The following is a 27,411-nucleotide window of genomic DNA, read 5'->3' on the forward strand; positions in this document are numbered from 1 at the left end:
CCCACAATAGGCCTGTTGCATGACCTGGGGCTATGTCGACCACACCACATTAAACCCTAGACTTATCAACCGCATACTCTCATGGACACTTACATGCTCACACACAGGCCCACCCGCAAGTCGCACACGGAGCACAGTAATTCTCCAAACAGAAGTACGCTTAAAAAAAAGAATAGCGACAATGTCGTGTCTGCCACAAGTAAATGAAACCTTGAATCTAACCAAATAAACAACAGACACTTGTGAATAACGATGGCTGCAGCGATAATGCAAGTTGTTACCTTATGGATTTTACATTTGGATTGCGTCGTTGCCAAGGAAAACATATCAGTTTTATTGCCTGTGGTCATACAGAATAACGGGATGAGTAAATATGCAGTACAAGTCATCCCTCACCACATCGCGGTTCGAATTTTGCGGCTTCGCTCTATCACGTTTTTTCAGAAATAAATAAATGAATAAATCATGCTGTTTCGTTATGAACGTGGCCTCTTAGTAGGGATGTCACAAGATCTCGCGAGATTACAAGACGAGATGACAAGATTTCTCATTCAGAAAAAACATGTCTCCTTGGCACTAGGGCTGGGATGATAATTAATTAAATAATTAATTCATCACACAATAAATGAAAATGAACTTGATCATTTTGCCAGCCGCAATAAATGTCCATGTGCATGCGTGTCTGTTTTCCTTGTCTCACGCCTCCAAACAGGCAGGAAGAGAGTTCACTCTGTGTATTGGTTTCAGTGCCTCGGCATGTTTGTTCCATAGAACAACGGCATGGACGGAGTGAGCCCTTGACTCAGTCACACAGTCTCTTTGTCTGCATGGGTGGAGGCGGGGCAGCAAACATACACACAGAGTGCAGAATAGTGTAACTTTGTAGAAATTCAATTTAGATTGCAATATATTTTATGTTTAGGATCACAAAGTCAAAGCCCACAACTCACTCACTCATTCACTCACAGGGACCTTTAGCGCTGTGTTTGTGTCATATATTAAATGTGACTGTGCCTTCTAAGATTTGGGAGATTACAAAGCAGTCCTCTTGCAAGTCCAGATAATCTGTAAATTTGCGTATATAACCATCACCCTTTTCATTCTCCAGTATGTTGAGGCATTGTCGTTTCATTTCCTCTTTCACACGATCCATAAACATACCTCCACTCCGATGCATATTTAAAAAAAAAAAAAAAAAAAAAGAATTCTGAATCTAAATGAATTCTCACTATGTGCCTCTTTCGCTTCCCTTCCGCTGTTTCATAAGGCTTTCGGCACCATGCGACTGTTGAAGTAGACCCCTCGCAAATAACGAAACAATCAGTAGCCCGAGGAATCCTTTATCAAATAAGCGCTCTTTGTTGAAAATCACTAGCTTTCCAGCGGCTAGTTTACTGAGGTTTGGACGTAACAGTAGCCTCGGGGTGCGGAGCCAGGGAGCCTTGAGGCTGCCACGAGGAAGTATTGTGAGTAATAGAGGCATGCGCGGGCCGCTTACCTGCTGCTAAATACGCTGGAGATGTACGCGCACTGCACGCCGTTAGCACACGCATTAACATGGGCTGCTGATACAGCCACATATCGACAAAACCATCATATCGCTGCTCCCCATCACATCAATTCCTACAGATGAATGTGTATTTATGAAATGTAAAGTCTATTTATCTACATTGGCACTGGCCGCTCTGTCCTTGTTCATCTCAAAGGTTTTTAATGGGCTGAGGTCTTAAACTTATTCAACCATTGTTTTGTGTGCTGGGCACAATCATTCTGGAGCAGAAGGGGTCCTTCTGAGACTATGCGTCCCACAAAGTTGGATGCACATAATTGTCCAAAATGTCTTAGTAAGCTGGAAAATTAAACACTGAGGGAACCCAACCCCTCAGGTGTTTATTTGTACGTCAGAGTGCCGGGCGGCAAGGATTCCATTTTCTTGTATAAATAAATACGTACATGACATCACATACGCATGAAAAGACACTGATGCATGATTGGGGGGGCCACAGGCAATCGGACATGAGGGCCGAAAAATCTCTGAGCACCTCTCACCTGGAAAAATAATGATTATTGACTTCCCTCCAGCAAGCATAGGGGACGTTCGCCTCAGGCCCTCAAATGGCCCCCTCAATGCACGCACGCAAACACACACACACACACACACACACACACGAGCCATACAAAACTACAGTTGACACCAGACACATGCAGCCTCAAAGGCAGAAGGGTTCAGACATTTAGCATCTTTGTGACAGAAGCCATGCACACACATTTAACGTTGACAGGGTGGGGTTTGCAAGGTAGGAAGGGGGGTGGTCAAAGAGTAGTGATGGGTGAGGGGTAGTCTACTTTTTTTTTTTTTTTTTTTTAAACCCCAGTAGCTGCCGTCTTGCCTGGGGGGCTTCAGCCCTGCCACTCCCAGCCAGAGTAGAGGCCCTGTCACTATATGTCTATGTCACTTTGTGTGTGTTTGTGTCTTAGTGTGTCTTTTCGCCGGTGTACGCATCCACGTGAGTGTGTGTGTGTTTTTTCATTCCTGTGAGCAAACGTGTATGCCAGTGTGTAACTGTGTGTGTGTGTGTCACTCCCGCTCTGTGTCAGCTGCTTAAAGCTGCCAGGCTGCATTGTGTCCTCTCGCGCTCTCTCAGGTTTGCGCTCTCCCTTGCCTGGCTGTCATTGGCCACTCTTGGTGGTTTCCAACTGTAACCCAGGCATGAACAAGCTGAGGGACAGGAGGGCTGCAGCCCAGCAATTACAAGTGTTGTTACGCAAACTTTTTCACAACTTTTTTATGTATATTTGGAGGAGTATGCATTTAACTGATGAAAGGATGGCACCCACAAAATAAGGAAAAAAAAATCAAATCAGTGCAGTCCAACAACAACTAAACACGTTCCAGATTACTTGTGGACTTGTAATTGTTCACACTTAAAAAAGAAACTGCTCCTCGGAAACAACGGAATCAGTGTTGTTACAGTGTCAAACTATAACCATCATGAAAACTTTATGAACGGTACATTTAAGTGTCAAAATAAGTTAACCAATGTAAAATTTCACCCAAGTTAAACAATCCGTCCTTTGATGATGCCCGTGTTTAAGGTAAGTGCAAGAAGAAGTTAACCTCTGCCTGTAACACTTGCAGAGGAAAAGTGTGCCTGGGAGGTGTCTCTTCACTCAACGTCCTGAAACACACCTGGCGTTGTAGCGTTCGTTCTGTGCTTGTCTTTTATTGTGTCAGGTCGCCATATTGTACTGAGCAGCCAGGACAGACACGTGTGAAATTTTGACAGTAAGTTCCATTTGAGAGTGTATGGTCATCATCACGTTTTTACCTATCTGTCAAAAAAAAAAACACTTGTAGAGTTAATCTTTCAAATGCTCACTGAGCTGAAGTTTCATGCTGGAGTCTGATATTTTGACATGACTTGCATGACATTGCACAAAGATAATCAATTATTGGCTCTGGTGTCTTTCTTTACACATGAACTTTAAAAAAATGAGATGAGCTAACCTACAATTTTGTTACATTTCTAATATACTTTTTAAAATCAATTTACTTAACATACTCATTTAATTTTCATCATAATTACTTTAGAGTAGTAAATCTTAACTTTTTTTCCACAGTAAAAGAATGATGACACATTTTGACACATCTGTCCTACAACTCATTTGCGGCAATTTAAGACAATAGAACAAATAAATCAAGCAAACTTGTTTTAATTATAAACTGGGTGGCATGTGACATAAAAACATAACAGAGTCTTTGCTCAGTTTGGACAGCTCGAATTAAAAACATCATCACACTGACAGCGACTGGCCTGTTTTCATCAGCATCATCAAGTAGCATTTGACTGATGTGAGGTTGCGCTTCTGTGTCTGCCGCCGTCAGTCTCGGATGTCTGACTGGATTCCGACGCATGTGATGGGCACGGGGAGGTTTCCCGCAACTGACAGATGCGTAACAGCCACGTGGCCCCTCCAAACCTGGCCTTGTCAACCTTTAGCACGCCACTGTCTGCTTCCTCGTGACGAGCCCCGCGAGTTGAAATGTCTCTATTGTTCAATCGAAAAGGAGTGCATCGTTTTCTTAAGCGTTAAGAAAACGGGTCGTCATTAGGAAATTGAGACAACTTGGATTCCTTGTTGACAGAGCAACACTTCATAAATAATTATGACTTTAATTAGATCAGATTAGATACATTCCAAACAATGTACAACCTAAATGCCAGAGTCAGCGTTAATCTCAAGTCTCGAGTCAATTCTCAAGTAAAGACGTGCAAGTCAAGTCTCAAGTCAAGACACGACAGGTCAAATTTTCGAGGCCTTACAAGTCATAAGCACTGTTTAGTGTTTATCAAAAGAAACGGCGTTTTAACAATGTATTACATTTGACAAATACCTGTACAATGATTTTTTTTTTTTTAATTAAATAAGATTTTGTCACAGAAAAAGAGGACTGACATAGCATTCAGGATTTAGTCAGTGCACAGAAATGTAATCCTCACCCTTGTTTGTTCTTAAACCTGACTGGACGTTAACAGAAGCATTCATTCATGGGAGAACATGTGTTGTTTTGCTGGAAACGACATAACAATCACATTAGTTGAATACTTTGAATGTGGACACATTTTACGCAACACACTCACCGAAAATCTCAAGTATTTTCAAGTCATCAGACTAAAGTCCAAGTCAGGTCATGAGACACTGATGTCAAAGTCCGAGTCAAGTTGCAAGTTTTTGATTTTGTGAAGTTGAGTCTGAAGTCATCAAAAAATGTCACTCGAGTCCACACGTCTGCTTAATGCACCACATAACATCGCCATTCAATTATGGTCGCCGGGTCTACAAAAGCAAACTTCCGTCAGGGTCTCTAATCAGTGCCAGGTCAAAAACATTAGCATTAATATCTGCGGCTGTAGGAAACATGCTAATTTAGTTTTTATGAACTCCACAGTCAACTAGCTGTAGTTGACTGTATAATGAGTGATCAGCAGCATTATCTACCTCTGCATGCACTTCAACATGAAATACATGTGTGTTACACCTGCCGTACTGTTGTTTCCAACAAGTTCATCTGCGGTGTTAATTCTGGCTGAGCACTTGGCTGCTTACCACAACTAACTGTTTTGTTTTTTTTTTTGCTTCTGTGTTGCGTGGTCGGTTTTCCTTTTTAATCCACTCAAAGAGGTCAGACAAAAGCCGAAACATATGAAAGTCAAAGATCAAATAATTAATAAAAAAATAAAATTATACATACTGTAGAAATAATCCATCCATCCGTTTCTATGCCGCTTATCCTCATTAGGGTCGCGGGGTATGCTGCAAATTCCTGGCACTTGCGACTTTCATAGTGGGTTATTTAGCAGTCAATAAAAAATGCCCATACAGTGAGTCACCAATGCAAATGGTGCTTTATTTAGACACTCAGGTTCGCGGGATGATACAGTAGAGGGCAAACGGACTACATTACTATAAAGTTTTTATGCAATATCGGCCAATATTTTTGGCCATGACTGTGTAACAACTTTATTTTTTAACTTTAATAATGATATGGAATGCATGAAAAAGTGGGAAGAAAAACAAATTCATTAACAAGTAGTCAGACCTTGATTTTCAAACACCCCTATTATTTGCACAATTCAGTTTTCAACAAAAAATGTTGCCAAAATTTTGCCCCGGTTATCGTACACTGTCTGGGTTTAACGTACAATATTGCACAAAAAACAAAGTAGTCTGTTTACCCGTTAACGTCCTGTACTCTTCGCGTTGTAGGACCCAGCTATAATTAGAGCATTTACGGTACTAACTACATGAATGTCACACCGTGTGGTGATTTCCTCCTCATTTACCACAATGAGCAATATAGAGAGGTGACAGTTGAAGACCAAAAAGACAGACTTTTAACTCATGTAATTTTGCTCGAAAAAGCTGGTTAACCCTTAAGTGTTTTGCCCTGAGGACATCTATGAAAACTTAATCAGTGCCACACGGGACAGACCCCTCTATAACAATGGCGACTTGTGAGTGTGGGGGTGTTGTTACTCGAAATCTTACGTTATTAATGTTTACCGTCCTTTCAATACACGCGCTCATCATGTAAATTGTTCAATTGCTGTAACGGGGAAGTTCCTTGGAGAGTGTGTACGTGTCGTTGAAGTTAAGCGATGAGACTGTTATTGTTGAGGTTTTCATCCCCAGTGTTGACAGTGATGTGTGTTCAGTGGGCTAAGAGCGCTGGCCACTGAGGTATGCAGGGCTATGTCTAATTGATGAACAGCTGGCAGTGGGTGGGGTGGGGTCGAAGCTGTGTCACCAGCATCGCCGAAAAAGAAAAGAAGAGTGAAAACGTGAGATGAAAGCAAGCGGTGGACCATATGCACACATTCAGATCGGTTAGCGTGCCCAAAGGCATGAATGTGACAACTCTGTAGCGCATGATGAAGTGCCTTGGTAACTGTCAGGTCAGTGCAGCCTGTATGTACAGTATCTATGTGGCCATATGGCTCATTGACTACTCAGTGGCAGATCAGTCATCAGTTTCTTCAAACTATACTTTTTTCCAGCTCTAAATGTGATCATCCACATGTGGGACTACTCAAAATGTGCGCAGGACTGAGTGAAAACCCCGGTGGCGATTTTGTTTTTTTATTAGCTCAGGGTATATTGTAAAAATAAAATGAATTCATTCTACCCTATTTTGCTTTGTCATCTACAGTATAACCCAAAGCAAATATGTCAATGTTTTGTTCAGAATGCCCCGCAAATCCAGACTTTTCCATACTAATCTTTTCAGGTTTGTTTGCAAGCTTGCTGTTGGCTGGGCGGTATATTTTCAAACGATGCAAATATGTTCACACAAGCATATCAATATTAATGCATTGTGAGATGCTGCTGCTTTTGTACCCTTGACACTCTATTTACCATTTGGAAATGTTCCAGGGTGTGTTTTAGTCCTAGAAAAGCTCAGAACAATTGCCTTCAGGTCCAATTGTTTTTCCATAAGGTAGATATATTGTACCTTTATGTATTTTTGATGATTTTTGGACGTCGATAATGTAGTTGTGATGATTGAGTTCGAGGTGAAAGAGAAAAAACCCACATAAAAAAGCTGTGTGTGTGTGCGTGCGTCTCCATCTGCATGTTAGTGGAAATCGAATATTTCTGTGTCCAGCGTCGGGTCACTCATCAATAGCATTGATCGCATCCTATGGTATGTATTGTGTATGGTAATTCCAGCAAGCTAATGAGACACACTCAAACACAGTTCATCCCACCTGAGAGGTAATTTCTTCCCCTTGCAGTGAGGCACCTGAACAAAACATTCATTTATTATTCACACTTATTTTATTCATCTATTCAATTAGTTGCTCTTGAATCAATGGCCGTTGGAGATAATATGCACAGTCCATCCTCTCAAACACACACACACTGGGAGAGGTCAGTCCGATAGTGATCAGAATGACTAATACAGTCATAAAACCACAAAAGAAAACAAGCCGACAACAATCAGAAGGTCAATAAAAAGGTTTATTTGTTACTCCATTTAAACACATAAAACATGCATTTTTTTTCTGTATTTTAACGCAGCTAGCCGAGGCAACGTATGCACATGAGTTGGTGCATTTTTAGGAGATTAACAATCCTGCTGTATGTTTGATCAGAAATGTTCTTCTTTTGCTGTCCAGTTGGCTTTACACCGCTGCCCCCTGTTGTGAACTTGAGTACTGCACATTTATCAAAAATAGCTTTGCTTGTTTGCTGGTTTTCAGTGACGGAATCATACCAGCGTACTTTGAGGTTAAAGTGCATACTTGGTGGTTGCGCTTCATTTTTGTCTCCTTTGTTCAATTTAATCATGTAATGGCAGACTAGTAACTTATGGTGCAATACAGGAAATCCAAATATTTTTCAATACATGTAATAATACATGTTGACGAGGGGCGCAACCAATATTCCCACTCGTTTTTCAGGTGTCTGAGCATACACACAAACGACCCGAGTATTCCTCTGTGAGTGCCATCATATGTACACACCTGTCCAAAACCTGAAAACCTAAGGGAGTCCAGCTTCCATTCTGTGGTATTTTGTATATGAGTGGGTTCAAAAGGTCAGCAAGGGTTTATTTATTTCACAATGTAGCTTTCTTTTTTGTCCACCTCAGACAAAATCTCAGCCAATTCATAATCTGAATGTTGTAGGAAGCACCCAGTTTATCATTTCATTTCCCTTTTTTTTCTTTTTTTTTTTACCATTTATTTTGCTAACTATGTTACATTTATTTCCTTTGCAGCAGCCTGTTCTGGCACTGTTTCATTCTGGAAATGTACTTGAAAGTGATGCCACATTTGCTGTACAGTGTTGTTTATCGCCCGGGGATAGGTTCCCAAAATAGCCCGCAACGAGTGAAATCCGCAAAGTAGCAAGCTTCATTTTTTTTGACAATAATGATATGTTTTAAGGCTGTAAAACCCCTCACCATGCACTTTCTACACTTTGATCGGACAGGCATGAACATTTCATCACATTTCTCTCGTTGAAACACTCTCAAAGAAGTTCAAACTTTCGTTTGAATTTGAATGATCAACCTACAGGTAGGACATTAAGTGACTCGCGTATTTTTTCTCCTGTGATCCACTTTGATTTTGACTCCAAATTTTGACTTTGATTTTGACTCCAAATCCAGACCTGCATGGGTTAATAAATTTGATTTCAGTTGATAATTTTTGTGTGATTTTGTTGTCAGCACATTAAACTATGTAAAGACCAAAATATTTAATAAGAATATTTCATAAATTTAGATCTAGGATGTGATATTTTAGTGTTCCCTTTATTTTTTTGAGCAGTATATATATATATATATATATATATATATATATATATATACAGTATTTTTTTTTTTTTTAACTAACATTTTTAGTTTTTGTCGACTAAACCTTGACTAAAACTATCACATGGAGAAGTGACTAAAATGTGAGTAAAACAAGAAGCCTTTTTGTCCAAAAGCCTAAGACTAAAAATAACATGGCTGCCAAAAACAACACTGTGTTACACCCCTACCCAAACTGTACCATGAAGAACCAACTTCCTCAAGAGTCCTACTTACAAAGAGAAACCTCTCACAACTTTTTCAACTTGCAAGTTAAGCGCGCAACTTGTTCAGAAATGACACACGTGTGACGACATTGACCCACGTGTAGCATATGTCAGCCTCCGCATCACTTTGGGATAAAGTCTTGACAAAACAGCATCATTTCCAAAAGGAATTTGCCAGCGGTGATATCAACATTTGTCATCCTTGTCAAAAGAAAACACTCATCTATTTAATACAATGAATTGCTCAGAGCCCCCCATCATCAGACCCAATAACACTGCTGAGATGAAGGCAGTGACAAGCAGCAAGACAAATGAAGTGTATGTGAGTGTGCTTGGCACTACGTAAGCTTTTGATGTTCTTTCTGTCCCTCCTTGGATGGTTAATTATATTTTTGCATATTCATATATGCAAACACAGCATGAATAATTTCCCTCTCCACCTTCCTCTTCCCAATCTCTAAAGGTTAGCTCATTAATTGCAGCACCACAATTAGCAGGAAATATTTTTATAATGAATTCTTTGGTGTTTCTTTGGTGCCAGCGTGTGTGCAATACTCGCAGCAGGGTCAGAGGACCAGGACAGATGTTGAGATGAATGCCGCGCACATGCTAATTTAATGTGTGCGAGAGTGTGTGTGTTTTATATTTTAAAATAATACACACATCAGCTTATGTGGCATTAAGTTAAACACACGCCAATTAACGTATGTGTCAAGACAAAAAAAACACACACACACACACACACACACACACACCAAACATCCTCATCCTATATCTCTCTCTCACACACACACACACACACACACACACACACACACACACAGCAGTCTGAGTGTTGCGTGTTGCCTGTGGGCCTGTGGTCTTTGAACTGCCTCACAGACTCCAGTCTGTCCAAATTCACTATGAGAGATCCAGCTCTCTGCCTGCCTAAACTAGTACAAGTTTCACACACACACACGCACACCACACAAGATACACTCCTGCGGAAAGACGGAGAGGAAAGGCTGATGGAAGCCTACTGTATTTCACTGCACCTTTTTCACGTCGTCAAAAAGTTTAGAGAAAGTCACTTTTGTTATCTACTCAGGTAGAATCATAAAATAATAAAACATTATTTCCTCAGCAAAGAAACAACTTGATCTGTGGACACACACGTAGCAGTGTGTGGCTGTCCAGTGTGCGTACGCCTGCATGTCTGTCTCCCCACTATATGGGATTCATTGTTTGAAATGAAGGTTTAATTTGCTTTATCCAACCAATATCCAATGTCCAGTAGACAACCAGCGAATGGCAGAAAGAAGTCATGGAGATGCCCGTAAACACGTCTATTTTTGACGCACAACTCACTCCTACCCCTCCAAAACCCCCTGCTAACTTGACTTTGACTTTGACTACTCCAATTTCGGATCAACATTTGCAATAACAGTAGCTGTTGTAATATTATTAGATGAGATTCAGCTCAAGAACCCTCCCACATCTCTCTTCAATGTGCCTCACACTTACTGTATTTAACACATTTTATTTTTACAACCTCTGAAGGCCCCTGGTACCAAATGCACCGCCCCCGGGATTTATTGTTTTTATCTTTTACAGATGTCGACTTTTTACCCGTCAATGTAAAAAAAACTAAAACTAAAAAAAAACAAGAGTGAGCGAATAAGCCAAGAATGTCAACATGTTACTTTGCAAAATGTCCAGTTCACACGTTTTTTATCATGGCTGCAGTTTGACTCAGGCTGGAACAGGCTGTTTCCATTATTTCCTATCGAATTATGGTTTAGGAATCCAAACAAATCAGTTTATAGTACGCGGTTGCCCTCAATGTGGTGTAGACTTGCAGTGCAACAAGCTGCTGTTCTTCCTATTATCATTGCAACTCTACACAGTCAACAGGTGCTCCATGTGAGGAGCACCGCAGTGTTTCTTGAACACAAAGTGAGCATTACAATGTTATTATTTATTACAGATTCCTCTGGTCAGTACAACAAAGGCTGCACTCCTTTACTGTCACTGTGCTGTGCAACAAACTACTTCCTTTGGTTTGTGAAAAGGTAATCTGACTTTAATGTTGTGGGTTGTGAAATGAGAGGAGTTGCTCGCGTGCGTGCGTGCTTGCGTGTATATGTGTCTGCCTCCTTTAAAGACACACAACCTGTCCTCCTCGTTTCTCCTGAAGACTAATTACCCACGATGCCTCTCATGTAGGTGCCACTCTTCCACCACAGCAAATGAGTTGTTGATTTGAGGCGGGATGTGCTCATCAGTTCAAGCGCGGGTGTGCGTGTGTGTTTGTGTTTGAAAAAGAGAAGTCAGTGATGACACGTGGGTGTTTGAAGAGTGAAAGGAAACATTCTCCCGCTCTCTCCTCCCATTAAACATATTTGTACATTTCATCGGCAATAAAAATAGCAAATCAATCTCATCCAGCGCGCTTCAGAAAGCTCTTTGATGCCTTCTTAGTGAATGACCTCCCACTCTCTCCATCAACCGCAGCCCCACACCACTAAAGTATTAAAAAAAAAAAAAGCCTAGTGCAATATTTATCTCACTTCACAAAATTTTCCTTCCTTTTTTTTTTTTTTTTTTAAAGAAAAATCCTTGAAATTTTCATCAAAAGCATTTTAATCAGGCACTTCTCAGGTCAGCTAATGAGCTGGCAGGAGTGGGGCCCTCGCTGGGCCAGTCTCTTCAAAGAGCTAGCTCATTAGCGTTAGCGCTTCTGATTATGATACTTTCACATTCTGCCCTTACACGCACTTACACACTTGTACACTTTCTGACACGGTCTCTTTTCCCCTTGACACACACAAACACACCCTGACATAGAGCGCTATCATTAGCCCAGCTAGCACCATTAGCGTTATGAGTGTGCCAAGGTCAGCACGTATAACCTCCATCTTAAAGGAAACTCTAATGGCGTCACTTTTGGCTTCTTTGTCAGTATCAAAGTTAGAACATTGAGACGCTGGCCTTGCAGAGGGAAGAAAACCAAAGAAAGGTACGTGGGTGAAAAAAAGCAGAAAATTGACAATTAAGGAAAGAGAAAATAATGTGTACACTGTGCCCTTCTAGGCAAGTGTCCTTTTCTTTGCCAAGGAAATGTATTTTATCGCAATCCCACTGAGATATGATTAAAATATGTATTTTTCCTTCAAGAATTATTCAGCCTCACAACAGATGGCTTGCAAGCTACCGAGCTGTATTCAGTCTCTCATGATGGGTTGTTATGATAAAATGTAACGCCCGTCTTCATTTGTACATTCACTTTTAATGCAAGTTTGTTGGGTGTTACAGGGCTTAGCAAAAGTGTGACGTGGGCCTCCCCTGGGAGGCACTGGAAGGCTTCAGGGGAGGTGCAGCAGCTTGAGAAAAATAAAGCACAGTACATTTTTCAACCCTGCTAAGATACATTAGATCACGTTTGAAGGCAAGCTTCCTAGAGAGAAAGAACAGTTTCTTGTCTGAGGGGAAGCAATACGTACAGTGGTGTGAAAAAGTGTTTGCCCTCTTCCTGATTTTTTTCCTTTTTTGCATGTTTGGCACACTTATATTTTTAACACCATCAAACCAATTTAAATATTAGTCAATGACAACACAACTGAATACTCTTAATGGAGAAAAAAAATCCAAAGCTACATGGCCCTGTGTGAAAAAGGGATTGCCCCCTAAACCTAAAAACTGTTTGCGCCAGCCTTAGCAGCAACAACTGCAATCAAGCGTCTTAACTTGCAGTGCACTTTTTCACACCATGTATATACATATTGTATATTGTCTGAAGGGAGGCTCGCTGTGCCACATGTTGAAAACCTTGTCTATTATATGCATTGTTTAGTTCAAAGATTGTTGAACAAAATGTCCCTGATGTTTCATGATTTGGAGTTTGATGCAAATTTGGACAACAAAAATGCTTCTAAAGTTGCATAAAACTGCAGAATTCTAACAGCCGACATACATAAAATGCTGTGTGTGTACTGTAATCATTCTCTCTAATTAATAAGACAATTCAGTCTTTAGAATTCACAAATGTATGCGTTCTTTTACTTTAGTAGCTTTTATTGCTACCCTTGGAAAAAAAAAATCATTAAAATAAGGAGGAGATGATTGGCAGGTGGAGGTGTGTTGGAGGAACCGCGCTTAAACTGGCGTGACTATGAAAAACAGTCTTTTACTGCAATTGTGTGCGCAAATGAATGTTGTGTGTGTGCTTCCAGGAAGAGCCTTTTGGAGGAAAAAAAAAAAAAAAACTCTAGCCAGTCAGATTAGCTCCATTAGTGGATTAGCCGGATTAGCGGGTTAATTGCAGTCTGCTGCTGCGTTGGTGCGCAAAGGCTAACGCTAGTTAATCTCACAACACAGCCACTGTCACGTCTGGCAACATGGCGCAAACATCGAGAAACGGCATCCGACGGCTTCCCATGAGGATTAGGAGTAAGAGTTGTATGGCGCGCACATCTGTAGCTAATCTCGGATTAATCATCGCGGGTTTATCTATCTTTTATTGACCACTGTGGCGTGTCACAATGTTGTTTGACACGACACACTTTGAGTCACTCTTTGTACGTTCTGAAAATATGGAGGGAGTGGTGAACTTTTTTCAAATAAATCAACTTTTTTGTCTCCTGAGCAAGCAGAAAGTTTCTGAACAACTTGGATAGAATGGATTACATTGCTGTTCTTACTTTTATGAGTGGTTAACTTCTTTTTACACTTGTGGGACCTTAAGTCCAAATCTTGTAAATGGGATGTTTGAGGAGCATCTATGAGACACTTCACCTTTGCCACTATTTGTCATTAAAGTTATGTTATACGATTCAACAATGCTTAACTTGTATGACGGTGAGTGATGTTAAATATTACTGAGAAATTTCCCGCACTGCAAAAAACGGAAACGTAAGCAAGAAATCTGTGATACATTTCTTACAATAAACAGAAAGGTGATGATTTACATTTATTTTGAACATGCATACAAGTTACATTAGAATACCTTACATAGTACAATTCACAGTTCCACATGTCCAAAAAGGGGCAGGAAGAAGCAAATCTTATTTAATCCCGCCTCCTCGCTGTTTCACGTCAATTACAATACATTTCTTCACTTCCTGTATTCCAAATGTACTCTGCCAATTTTAAAAAACGATCAGGCCGTATAACAATGTGATACAACAGGAGTTGAGGTTTATAGTCAGCGTAAATAAATGTAATAGTAATAAATATGTAATTGGAAGTGATGAAAGGGTTAATATCTGCCAAGAGAAGAAGAAAAAAAGCACCATTTTATTTGTTTCCAGCACGCTGAGGCTCCAATTTGTTTGGATTTAAACACAATTCCTCCCAATAGAAAATAATGGACATATAAATAATCCGTTCCAGGTTCAAACTGTCACCATCATAACTTCTTTTATTAGCTGTGAAAATGAAATCCAAGCAAGGTTTAGAAAATGTTGCCATTTGCTTTGTTAAATCAAATGTTCTTGTTCTGTTTATGTAAGTAATATGTCTCAGATTTTAGGACATATTCCTTAAAATAAGCAAATTGTTCAAGCATAGTAAGAATAAATATATTGTTACAGTATGTAACGGGTGCCAGCTGGTGCAGCTGTGCGAGAGTACGTTGGTAAGCCAACGTATTCCCTGACACCTTAAGAGTCATGCGAGTTGACAGCTCGGGATTTTAGCTCGATGGCTAGCGCCCTTAGCTCTCATTCTGCTGGTTTGAACCCGTGGGCTGGACCAGGTGGGATTCAGTTTGTCAGTAATAAGTGCAAATGTTTTAAAATGAGGACAGTTTGACCCTGGAACAGATTATTTCTACTTCCATTATTTTCCACCAGGGAAGAATGAAAGAGATTGTAGTAGGTTCCCCTTACGTCCTTCTTTGATGGAGGTAACAAAATCCAACTGGAGCTCAGTAGCCACAGAAAAGAAAGCGCCGTGTGGAGATATGTTGCTGGTAGGATGTGGTGTTGGGATGTGAGTGAGTGCGTGTGTTACTGATGCGCTAGCCAATGAGGTCTGACACATGGCTGCAGGACAGGAAACGCCAGGGGTTATGGGTAAAATGGGTGTTAGCGAGAGTGTGCAGGAAACCAGAAGCGCGCCCACACCTTAGCACAGCGTTTGCACGCAACAACATTAGTGGCGGGAACGTGGGCCAAGCATGGACACACACACACACGCATACTCACCGTGTAGTGTGTGTGGGCACCTCGGCCTCATTAAGGGGAAGTGAAGGGCTCCCTGCTCATCTTTTAAAGATAAAACAAAGTGCTGTGATGTCATAGCTCATCAGCCTTGGCCGGGTAGACGAAAAGCACTTTAGCAGAAAGAGCAGAGTGTGTGATCGCCTGAACGCGCAGACCTCCCTCTGACTCTCTCTTGTGCTATTTCTCTCTCTCTCACACACACATACACACACACACACACAAAGGCAGACACACAATCGTTGTGGCGGTGGATGGTGGATGAGGGATGCATGTTGGTTTGGGGCTAAACATGATATCTCCTTTCCCCAGGGCCAGCCAATCAGAGCAAGCCTGCCAGGGAAAAACAGCAAAAGCACTCAAGACAAGGACAGGAGAAAACAGGCAAGTAAACCTGCAGAACACACACTCCCCAAACTTCACTCCGCTCCAAAACTACCTCCCAGCAAACAATCAAGAAATGCCTCACACACGCAAAATGCAGGTGGAATGAGGTTATTAATGATTATAAACGTTACATCATTATTTGTGTTCATCAAAAGGGCATATAGTAGTGCGCACGTGTACAAGCGAGTACAAAGACATGCCTCGCCATGGTTCTTAGAGTTGCACCAGTGCCTGCAGGGGCTGTGCTATAGCTTAAGGTGGGCGCTAACGGGTGTGGGGCACAGGAAGTGAGTACCTGGGGGGCAACAGTGAGGGGAAGTGCCTAGAGGTCCAGAGTCACCGCTGTGGGCGCTGTTTTAAGCGGGAAGGATCGGGGCAAAACGTTTCAAGAGGAAGTGGAATAGTGGATAGAGAGTATTAAACCAGCAACATCAAATTGGTGCCGAGATGAAGAAAATAAATCTTAGAATATTAAGAAATAAAGATACATTTTGGCCAGCGGTGTAGCAGTTTCAATGATATTTAAAAACACAAAATGCACCACAGTGGAGCTATTTTGTCATCATGAGCAGTCCCAGTCAAGCATGTAAGGAACTGAATTACTTTTTAAACTAAATGAAAATGTTCTACCAATATAACTGATATTTCTTTAAATAAATAAAATATACAATAAAAAAAATAATGAAATACAAATAAAATTATAGATATTTTATACTTGTTATATTTTAAATGCAAAAATTGAAGCAAGGGCAGATTTAAGAGATATGTACTGTAAGTATATATTTTTTCAAAATAATAATAGAATACACTTTTTAAAAACATTTTAATATATTTAGCATTCATTAAGAATTGTGCAGAGGCAATATAGTCTAGTTTTTGCTTAAGTTATGCTTGAGTTAATTTTGCATTTTGCATTATTTTCTCTTTATCTCAACTTCAACCCGTCTCGGCTATCTTCACAAAATTCATTTATTCAGACTGGCTGCTGACACATGATTATTATATGTACTTTAGTTGTGATTCTGTTCCTGTATTTTTATTTTTTTTTTGTTTGTTTTAGTTGTTTTTATTCAATCTTACCCTGTTCTCATTTGCTATTACCTGTTTTTCCTCTTGTGAAGCACCCTGGGCACCATTGGGATGTTGTAAGGTGCTATACAAATAAACTTTGATTTGATTTGATCTTCAGCCTGAAAAGGCCCAACAAGCTCGTCTTTTCCAGTTCTTACCAGTACCCCACCTCCACCTTTCTGGCGTCTGAGTTGGAGTGGGGCGCTCTGTCCATTGCCTCCCTCTGGTCCATCAAGAGTCACTCTCATCATAAAACCTTTGAAAAATCTGTCATCAGATATTTCTTGGTCAAGCCTTTCAACTTGTGTGTCTTGCTCAGCGGTGGTTGGATTTCAGCCTTTCTTACCTTGGCCATGTCTCTGAGCACTGAACACCATGTACTGTACTTCTGGACACTCCAGGTGGATTACTATTCTGGAATATGAAAGCACTGGAGGATAATGGGTTCCTGGGAGCTTCACGTTTGATTTTTGGCAGTTAATTTGCACGTTTTCCTCTTGACACGTTTCTTGCGACCCTTTTGTGCACTTGCAACAAAACATTTAATGGTTCGGTGGTTGCGTCCTAATGTCTTGGCAATTTCAAGTGGGCTGCATCCCTATGAAAGATGTTTTGAAGGTTCTTGACTTTTCAGAGTCTGTTAAATCTCTTTTTTGGCCCATTTTGCCAGAGGAAAGAAGCTGTCTGATAATCGTGCACACATAATAAAGGGTGTTGATCTCCTAAGGCCACACCCTCCCTCAGTGCACACATGGTATGCTTAAACCCAATCGGCATTCAAGTTTATACAACTTGGGGTTGGAAAATATGCATGAAAATGAGAATATGGTCAAAATTCTGTAGTAAGTGTTGGGGGCAAAATGACGAAGTGTCAATCAAAAGTGATCATTCTGCATGATTATCTTCATTTGTGATACAGATCTTGTATTGGATCTCACTGGATTGTGCAGGTGTATCTAACGTGGCCAGTGACTGATGTATCATACAGTATGTACATTTTATTTTGTTGGCCGTGTGAGGTGAGGTATTTGGCGATGACGGGGTCATTATGTTGTGTAGTACCGTGTGGCTGAGGGGCATCAGGGCAGGGAGGAGGGGGTTGGACACGGGGGGCGACGGTTAAAGGGATTTGCACAGGGTGAAGGCCGGGTGCGAAGAGGGTGTTTGTGTGCGTGGAGGGGGGACAAGGGGGTGTAGCTTGGAGGCTGGTGTGCAGCGGGGGTGAGGGAGCGGGGTTGGCGCTGGTGGTGGTGGGTTAGGAGGGGGGTATCAGTGGGGAATGGTGTCAGCTGCGGAGGCAGCAGGGAAAGCCGACATCTTAATAAAACAGCCTCAGGCTAAATCCCATTAAAGGCCTCAGAGCCTGTTACCACTGCTGGCCAGGTAGCACACACACACACACACACACACACACACAATACATTCCTCACATACACACACATCGGATTTGGGCCTGTGTGTGCACACACACAAATGTATTATATATGGACCCATGTGTCCGTCTCTCTGTCTGTTCCTGTCTGTCCGCGTGTGAGGGGGTGCTTTCCTTTGTGTTCATTTTTGTCTAAGGGTTACGTGTGGTTTCGCCATCTGACCGTCACGCTATTCTGGCGTCCAAAGGCACATCCTCTTGCCTTCTGTTGTTGTGGGGTCAAACGTCATCTGATTTCTGTCACCTCTCAGACTTGTGTGAGCTTTTCTTGTGGAAGATGGCTCTGATGACACTCTTAATGTCCTCTGCCTCTTAATCAGTTAATAAATCAATGCGGGTTGGACTAGACCATGTTAAGTTGCCCCCTGCTCTTAATTATTGGGCCATTTTGGGCAAGTCCAGTGTTGAGTAAGGTCCTTTTCTGATCCAGCATTGTTGGGCGAGTGTGAAAGAACTCGAGAGCCCCACTAGGCACCTTTGGGGTGAACTAGAACAGGCGCTGAGGCAGTAGGCCCTCACAGGTCCAACATCAATGACCTCTCACCTCACAAATGGACAAAAATTCCAACAGACACAATTTAACATCTTGTCTTTAGTGGATGCTGTAATGGCTGTGGACCATGTTCTTCTATTTTTACCTCCTGTACGTGGAATGGCCTACTGTCCAAATACTTTTGACCTCTGGGAAACATTTTGAAACGTCTCAAAAACTGGGACTTAAAACCATCCTGCAGTGAGTGAGGGATCAAGCATGTGGACTTGTGGCAAGTCCTATTTGAATACCTTTTTACTGGCAGAGGAGCCTCGTTGAGACCTGGAGGTCACCTTTGAGGTCACAATTTCTGCTTTCTGGACTTGAGCAGGCAGACGGGGCCGCCATGTCTCTCCAGCCTGCTCTGTAGTGACCCCCGGTGGATACAGGTAGGCTCGGCTGTGAGGGCAATTAGGGTATTTCTGTGAATGAGAGGCTGGAGGAGGAATTTTTAAAAATATACATACATGTGTTTTCATTTATTTACTCACCTGTAAAGAATGCCAGGTATAAATTAGGAGTTTGTACAAAGGTAATGCATTTTTATAACAAGAAAGAAAAGTAGTTTTATATATTTTAAAAGAATTTTACATGAATAAGTATACTTAACTAAATTACCAATAATAATAATAATGTATTCATTCATTCAGTTTTCCTTGTCTCTCGCCTCCAAACAGGCAGGAAGAGAGTTCACTCTGTGCATTGGTTTTCAACACCTTAGAGCGTTTGTTCCGTAGAACAACGGCATGAATGGAGTAAGCCCTTGTGTCAGTCATACAGTCTCTTTGGAGGCAAGGCTGGTAGGATACACACAGAGTGCAGAAGAAATTGAATTTGTAGATTGTAATATATTGTCATATATATTTTTAAATATTTTTTCACTGTACTTTTCTTAAAAGTAATGTTAAAATCTTGTCTCGTTCTCGTAGACCCAATCTCAACTGTCAACTGTCTGGTGACACCCCTACAAATTACACATAATAAAGATCCATCCATCCGCTTGTCCTGACTAGGGTTGCGAGTATGCTGGAGCCTATCCCACATGTAAATGTGTAGCCATCTATTTCAGGTGTGGCGTTTATTCATGTGAGTGACTTATTTATTGGGACATGGCGTCTATTAGAATAGCGGGCACTAGGAAACACGGTATGTCCAAACCAGTGAAGCAGATGTTTCTGTTTGTGCCTTCATATGTGGGGCCCGGTTCTCCTTCTCCAGCACACAGCTATCTTGAACCTCTCTTCTGAGTGCAGCTCTGAAATGGGAAGTCATATTTCTAAGGGAAGAACTTCCTTTCATGTGCACAGCAGTGCAACTGTGAGCTCAGGAGGAGATTTGTCAACTATGGCAATTTCTCTGCGGAGCGCTACAGAAGCTTCTCTGATAAGTGCCACCTAAACTGCCCTCTGAGTTTGTTTTTTTCCGCAAATACATGCGCAGACTGTGGCTCTGGATCCATCCATCCATCCATCTGTCCATCTAGCTGCACTGGTCCACACATGTGCGAGCATCGGAGGAGGTCGGCGGAAAGGAGAGGATCAATTTGAAAAGCGATTTCTATACATCCCAAAGTTGAAGTTGAGCCTCTGTGTGACAGAACACACAAGTTCCTGTTGTAGTAAACTATTGTTTTGACAGGATGTCACTTCAGTTCTACCGAGTGTGTGTGAGAGCGCCAAGCGTCGCGCGCCTCCTCTTTATCTCAGGCCTAAGGCTACTGTCACTGAGCCGGGGGGAGAGTGGGAGACCGAGGCAGACAGACAGGGAGGGAGAGAGAGAGAGAGATAGAGAGACGGGAAAATGGGAGAACTAATTCATTTGTCAGCTTCCTGATGAAATGCCATTTTAACTGAAGCTGCTAATAGGAGCATTATGGAGGGTTCAGCAAGCCAGAGACAACTTGTATAGTGAAGTGTGTGTGTCTTTTGTACTGTGTGTGTGTGTGTGTGTGTGTGTGATGCCAATAACTTTTTTCACCTTATTATTATTGACAATACTTTATATTAAGTATTATGCTGTAAAAATGGATCCATCAATCTGCAAATAATCAAATTAGCAAACAAGGCAGTTTGTTAGTAAGTCATTAAAGGGCAAGAACATACACCTGAGACAAAATGGTCACCACACATTAAGGTAATTAGGATAACAAAAACATTGTACACAAATATAATCAAATAATAGTATACAACACTTTTAGTGAAAATAATGAGAATGATTTTAGTAACTTTTAACTTTGATTTCCAAGTATTTGAATGAGTGCTTTCCAATGGGTTTCCAATCAGACTTGCAAGGTTGATCATATTTCAGTTAAAACAAGCACAATTATATGACGTATATCTGAAAACCCCTAATATAATTTAATAAAATATATCTAAAATAATAATAATAATTCAAAATTACTCAATAAACACACAATTTGTGTACAATACAAACATTTCCTTCATCATGAGTGTTTTTAGTCAAGGTCAAATTTAACAGCAATAAATATATACTGTATATATGTTTTTTAAAACCTTTGGTTTAAGGATTTAACATTTTATGTTATTGCAAGAAATGTTTTAGTTAAAAGCAAGATTATTACCCACTCAAAAGGATGGCTTTTTTAGTTGTATTATTTGCCCAGAGGCCACAACATTAGGTACACCGACACACTCAATTCAGGAGCAATGCAAAGAAAACCCCTGTGCCTTTACAAAGACAATAATGCTTAGTTTTAGCTGACTCTCTGAGTTATTCATTTAACAATATTTTTTTTATTGTAGTTGTAGTTTGCAGTGGTGTACTTTGTTTGGGACAAACTATCCATCCCATTATATTGCACCTAAGGCAGGGTCCAGTGTTTATCAGTTCTTGTGACCTTTTTTTTTTTTTTTTTTTACCGGGTACTGTGTTTGCCCAGACTGGGTATTCATGGTGTATTCTGCTTTGGATTTCCCACTGATACAGTGTCAGCGGATATGCAGCATCATCACAGCAACAGTAGCAGTGTCCACCAGCATTAGCGCTTTAAAAGCAACATCTAAGAGACACACACACTCACTCACACAGTGGAAGGGTTAAGAGAGCCCTGAGGCCAAGTGATTTCCGCAAGAATGGGCTGAATACTCGCTGTCTCCCTTCTGCATGTGTGTGTGCAAATGTGTGTGCGTGTGTGTGCAGTCGATGGTTGTATTCATAGAATAAAATGCTCCCATATACAGAACATTTACATAAGCTTCTAGTTAGATACGTTTAAATCTTTAACATATACATTTTTAATTGCCTTCTTTTGTGCGTCTAACACACACACACACACACACGGACAATGTGTATAGTATATTATGTGATTACTTCCCTCACAAGTTCTAACACTGTATCTATTTCTCGGGTAATTTTGATGGATATTGTCAGTATTATTTTTATTGGCCCACATTGCAATCATACTTAAACCTTATCGTAACAAAGAGCAAGAAAATCCTAATATATAAGGTACACACTGAAGCAATGAACGATTATTTCAATCAGTGTCAACTTCTGATCAATTAAAACATAATTTCACATGTGAGAGTCAAATACAGAGGCAGTCAGCTTTACTTTTTATGTTAAACGCATGAAGAGTCTTAACGCCATCTAGTGGCTGCGAGAGGCCATGCTCCTCCATCAGGCTGATCGCAGCATCAGGACCAGAGGTCACAATGGGAGCTACTTCCATATCAACAGCACCCTCTGCAGGTCAAAGCGTGAACTGATGATTAAAGATGCGTCTCGACTGTTGCACTTGCACAATTAAAAATAAAATAAAATTTTAAAAAACGGCTTTTGAATTTCCTTTCGAGGATTAGAATTAGAATAAATTAAAATTAAAGACCTATAAATAGAAACCAGTGAATATGTTTGCCCAAGTTTTATATAATTTTTTAAAAGTACATTGTGCGGGCATTGGGCCGCACAGTGGCCTAGTGGTTAGCAAGTTGGCCACACAGTCAGGAGATCTGGAAGGTCTGGGTTCATATCTCCATTTGGACTATGTGGAGTTTGCATGTTCTCCCCGTGCGTGCGTGTGTTTTCTGCGGGTACTCCAGTTTCCTCCCACATTCTAAAAATATGCATTTTAGGTTAATTGAACTCTAAATTGTCTATAGGTTTGAATGTAAGCGTGAAAATTTGTTTATCTATATGTGCTGGGTGCCCTGCGATTGGCTGGCGACCAGCCCAGGGTGTACCCCTCCTTTTGGCCCTCGCCCGTCAGCTGGGATAGGCTCCAGCATACCCCCGCGACCCTAGTGAGGATAAGCGGCATAGAAATTGAATGAATGAACTAATGTGCAGGCATTTAATAAAAATGGCTGGTGCATATGTTCGCCCATATTTTTTTAATTGAGCTTTTCCGCACAGAGCAAAACCATCTAGATGTCTCATTTCTCCATATTTCATTATTTATGTATGCTTTTTGTCACCCCATTGTTGTAGTTTTGTTATAATGTGAGGACTAGTATCGGTACTTTTTAACTGACTCAAACATTGGACCCCCAAATCGTCAACAAAGCCTATAGATTAACTTTGCCAACTTCTCTAATAAAGTAGTAAAGTTATTTCACAAAATTAACAGCAGTTGTATTCTAACAAATAGGAGGGAAACACTACTTAAAAGACATAGACTTTACTTAAGTGCAGAATCGAATAAAATCCCTCACTAAGATAATAATGCTTACAATTCCTGGTTATGATGCTGTGCAGTTATGTGTTATGTGTTCATGTGTTGTTTTAGTAGGAATAGAAACAGAGTGGACTGCAGTTGTCTTACATTGTATGTTCCTCTTTTCCCAATCAATACAGTGTGAGGAAGGAAAATAGCATGGACTGCAATGGCGCAGAATCTCCTACCATATTCATGTCCCAGCGGCCATCAGTATTCAGCTAGTGAGGGGAAAACAGTGACACTGGATGGGCCCCCAGTGACTGAGTGCAGAGAAGCAGAAGCCTATGGAGATAGACATGCACACTCACACACACACCTGCGTGCACCCTGTGTGGCACCTAGATCTCCTAATTTAGCCTCTAGAGAGCTGAGACGTCGGGATGTCAATCTCACAGTGCAGCTCTTTTCCCCACTTAACTTTTTAACAGAGTTTTCTCCTCATCACTCAGTATCCTCTGTATTTATAGCTGCCAAGCCTGGAGCAGCCATGGATTCCTCTCACTGTATGTGTGTGTGGTATTTACCAACAGTTTACTCTTTGTGTAGAGCTGCACAGCTGTTGATATTGTGGGGTTAGGGGTTTGGTATTTCAGTCAATTTCCACCGAGACGAAGATGAAGGCAAGAGACAGAAGAGGAAGAGTGGGAATTGCTAGAGGAAAAAATGAGAGAGCGAGCGAGAGCAGAGGAAGAAAGAGATGGAGGTTAAAGGGATGGAGAGGATGGTGGGGGGTGAGGGGGGGTTTTGAAGAGGATAGAGAGAGATGGATGGAGGGGTGAGGCAGACTTCTGGCCGAGCATGCTGCTCTGAGACTAATTAAGGTGAGGGCAGTGGCAGAGAAGAGGTAATGATGAAGAAAAGGATTTACTCCTTCCAACCCTGCGTCGCACACCGCACCACCTTTGTAGACGTCGCTCAGCACCCCCTCCATCACTCGCCACCCCCACTTCTTCTTCTGTTCTCTTTCCACCCATACTCATTTTGTTCAACACAACAGAGGAGTACTAAAATGTGCAGTACTCTCCTCGCATTTCATTTTCTCAAGTGACAATACTACAGAAATAAAACTAGGATCTACTTAAGAGTAGTCAGTGTACAGCGTGTAAAGCTGTATAGTGTTGTTATCCACTGAAAAGGAGTCAACACACAGCCATTGCTGTCTTAACAGCTGACACTGCAGAGTAACATGTCCAAATAGTGTCCAAAATGGTAATATTTATATGAGCACCATTGTTGTCTAGCATTGTCTTAATCCTCTTGGGCATGGAATTCACCAGAGCTGCACAAATCCTCTTCCATTCCCCCATGAAGACATCACTTGTGGATATTTGACACCTTGCATCCTTCACCCTCTCCTGCCCACAAGGTGCTCAGTTGGGTTCTCATGTGAAGGAGGAGAAATACTTAGCCGCTCCATCACCTTCACATCTTCTTCAGAAAGGCACTCGTCATCTTGGAGTTGTTTGGGTTCGTTATCATGTTGGAAAACTGCCACGGGGACCAGTTTCCCCAAAGGAGGGGATGACATTCTGTTTCACAATGTCACAGTGCATGTAGGAATTCATGTTTCCCTCAATGAACCACGGCTCCCCAATACCAACAGCACTCATGCAGCCCTAGCACTGATCCTTGAGAAGATATAGTTTGATAGAAATGATGTACTCACTGTCGTGAGATGCTGCAAACCTGCATGGGCTCCTAAGCTCTGCATAATGAAACCTTCATTAGGGGGGCATTTACCTGTTGCACCCAAATTCTCTTGTTTTTTCAATGGGATTTCAATTTGATACACTTGTAGACACACTTGTAGACTGTTTATCTTACCCATCTGGAGAAGACTAAATAGAAACCAATGGTAAAGTGTCAGAAACAGTTCAAACATGATCTGTAAAAGAAATCAACAAAAACGTTTAATTTAAAATACTTTATTTACTGATATACAAATGTTACAATTCATCATATGCTGCACACAACAGATCAAGTGTTTAGTTGCTCACATAGCTCTTCTCACTATGTTTTTATTTTATTTTGGCGGTTTGGACTCAAGTAAAACAACATGATACAGAGGAGGGGAGACCCCAGCACCGTATGATGGGGTGATACGCACGTGACCATCCTCATCCGCTGTTTCTGTGAACGTGGGACGACACAGACATCACTGAATATCATTTAAAACAGGTGAGGCTGTTATGCATTCGTTTTATATCCCGACAGTGAATTTTAAAGCACGAAATGAGGCTGCTAACAGAGTTTTGGCAAGTTGTTGTTCCTATTCTATGTGCATTTTTCTGACGTGTGCCACAACGACCGTGTTCCAGGTTTGCTCATCTTGCTTTCAGTGTCACTAAATAAATGACGATGCTGTTGTTGCACACCTACCATGTTTATTTGTTTATCTCAGTGTTTTAGCCTTTTCTTTGAGGTGGAATAAGTCACAAATGAGATCTGTTTATTTGTCGGCATCTCCATTAGCTCTGCTCTTTTAAAAAAAGTAATTAAATATTAGCTGACTGTGGATAAATTATAACGAATCAGATTCGATTATAAGAAAATCCTTAGTCGAAGACAGGCCTACTTGTAATATTGACAAAACATGCTAAGTTGACATTCTGAAGCCAAACATTACCTCAGTTTGGCATCCACCACCTCATGATAGATGCAATGGTACCCCTCCATTGGGAGGTTGCTGATTTTCAGTGGTTCAGATGGAGAGGAGATGGGGCGCAGTGGCAGTATTGATGTCACCGGTAGGTCATTGTGTGGCATGGCCGAACGAGGAATGAGTGTCTCTGTTGGTAGGTCAGCATGTCGAATGGCTGAGGGTTGTGTGGGTGCCACTGCAGGTAGATCATATGGGATGGCCAAACGAGGAATGGACACTACTGCTACTGTTTGGATGTTGGCGGAGCGCTTCCTCTCCAGCTGCGCTTTGGACCACTGGACACAGGATGTCAGCCACTCATTTGCTGACGACTCACAACATGTTTGTAGTACATGAGAAAATCTGATGCTTTGAAATGACTTCTACTTCCCTTTTTAGCACATTGCTATATTTGCTCTAATTGTGACATTCATTTGTGATAATTGGACCTATTGAAAAGCCCAAATGTCTTACCTTGTTCTCCCTGTAGTAGGCAGACTTGATGAAGGCAGCAAGCTTCCTTACACTGCAGGCTGCCAGTGAAGATCCACTCCTGATGCCGTGGTGGCCATGATTCAGCACGATGCTGGACAAGGTACACTGCAACAACATACACAAACATTTCACAAAAGAGCAACCACCTATTCTGTTCAGGGTCATGGGGGGACTGATCACAAGGCAATCACAGAGCTCAAAAAGTACTTTATTTAAAACAATGTTATTTAACAAAACACTGTGGTTTTTAGCACAATTAATTTGACGAGTTGATTCATGCCTTCCCTGTAACATAACTCTCACTTTATAATGTAGCTCTATTATAAATATACCTTAGGATTGATGGATTTAGAGTAAACGCTGCAGTTTTTATTTTGTGTTGTCGCAGGATAACACTGCCCCCTTGGCTCACGAGTTTGCTTTACTTTAAATGTTAAAAATGTCAGCAACTTATACCTGTAAATGTTTTAACACACGGTTACCTGGGAACGTAATGTATAAATTAATGATATATCGGTTTTGTCGTCGAAAAATAAGAATATTAGGAAAAATAACCGTCGTGGTGTTCAGGAAGCGTTAACGGTTAAGCACATTGCAAAGATGGACAACTTAATAAAGAAAGTGTAAAACTCACATTTGGAATCATGGGGAGACGCATATTTATCGATCCCAGTATAGCTGGTGTGGACATATTTGCTGGAAGTCACATTTTTTTTCTTGAGATAAGTTTCGCGCAAAACCAAGCGTCCACTGTTCAAGTCTCTGATGTTTTAAAAATTTCGGATGTTCGTGAATGTATCAGTCAACAACCAATAAATGATGGTGATGCTTCAGCGGTTGTGATTGGTTGAAGATACAAGTTGTAGTTTTGAGGTAGTTTGTGAA

At 41.2% G+C, this 27,411-nt stretch overlaps 1 long non-coding RNA gene across 2 annotated transcripts in view; it reads left to right on the forward strand.

The window, feature by feature from the left end:
* The window catches only part of LOC129172378 (uncharacterized), a 129,414-nt gene extending 113,576 nt beyond the window's left edge, over positions 1-15,838 (forward strand). The window contains exon 5 of one of the 2 annotated variants that reach the window (XR_008566993.1): positions 15,603-15,838. This is a non-coding gene — a long non-coding RNA (uncharacterized LOC129172378). Of the gene's footprint in view, positions 1-11,056; positions 11,122-15,602 lie in introns of those variants that run through there. The other variant, XR_008566994.1, reaches the window with a different exon arrangement.
* Positions 15,839-27,411: the final 11,573 nt, after the last annotated feature.

This window comes from Dunckerocampus dactyliophorus, chromosome 19 (assembly GCF_027744805.1).
Source record: "Dunckerocampus dactyliophorus isolate RoL2022-P2 chromosome 19, RoL_Ddac_1.1, whole genome shotgun sequence".
Classification (NCBI taxonomy): domain Eukaryota; kingdom Metazoa; phylum Chordata; class Actinopteri; order Syngnathiformes; family Syngnathidae; genus Dunckerocampus; species Dunckerocampus dactyliophorus.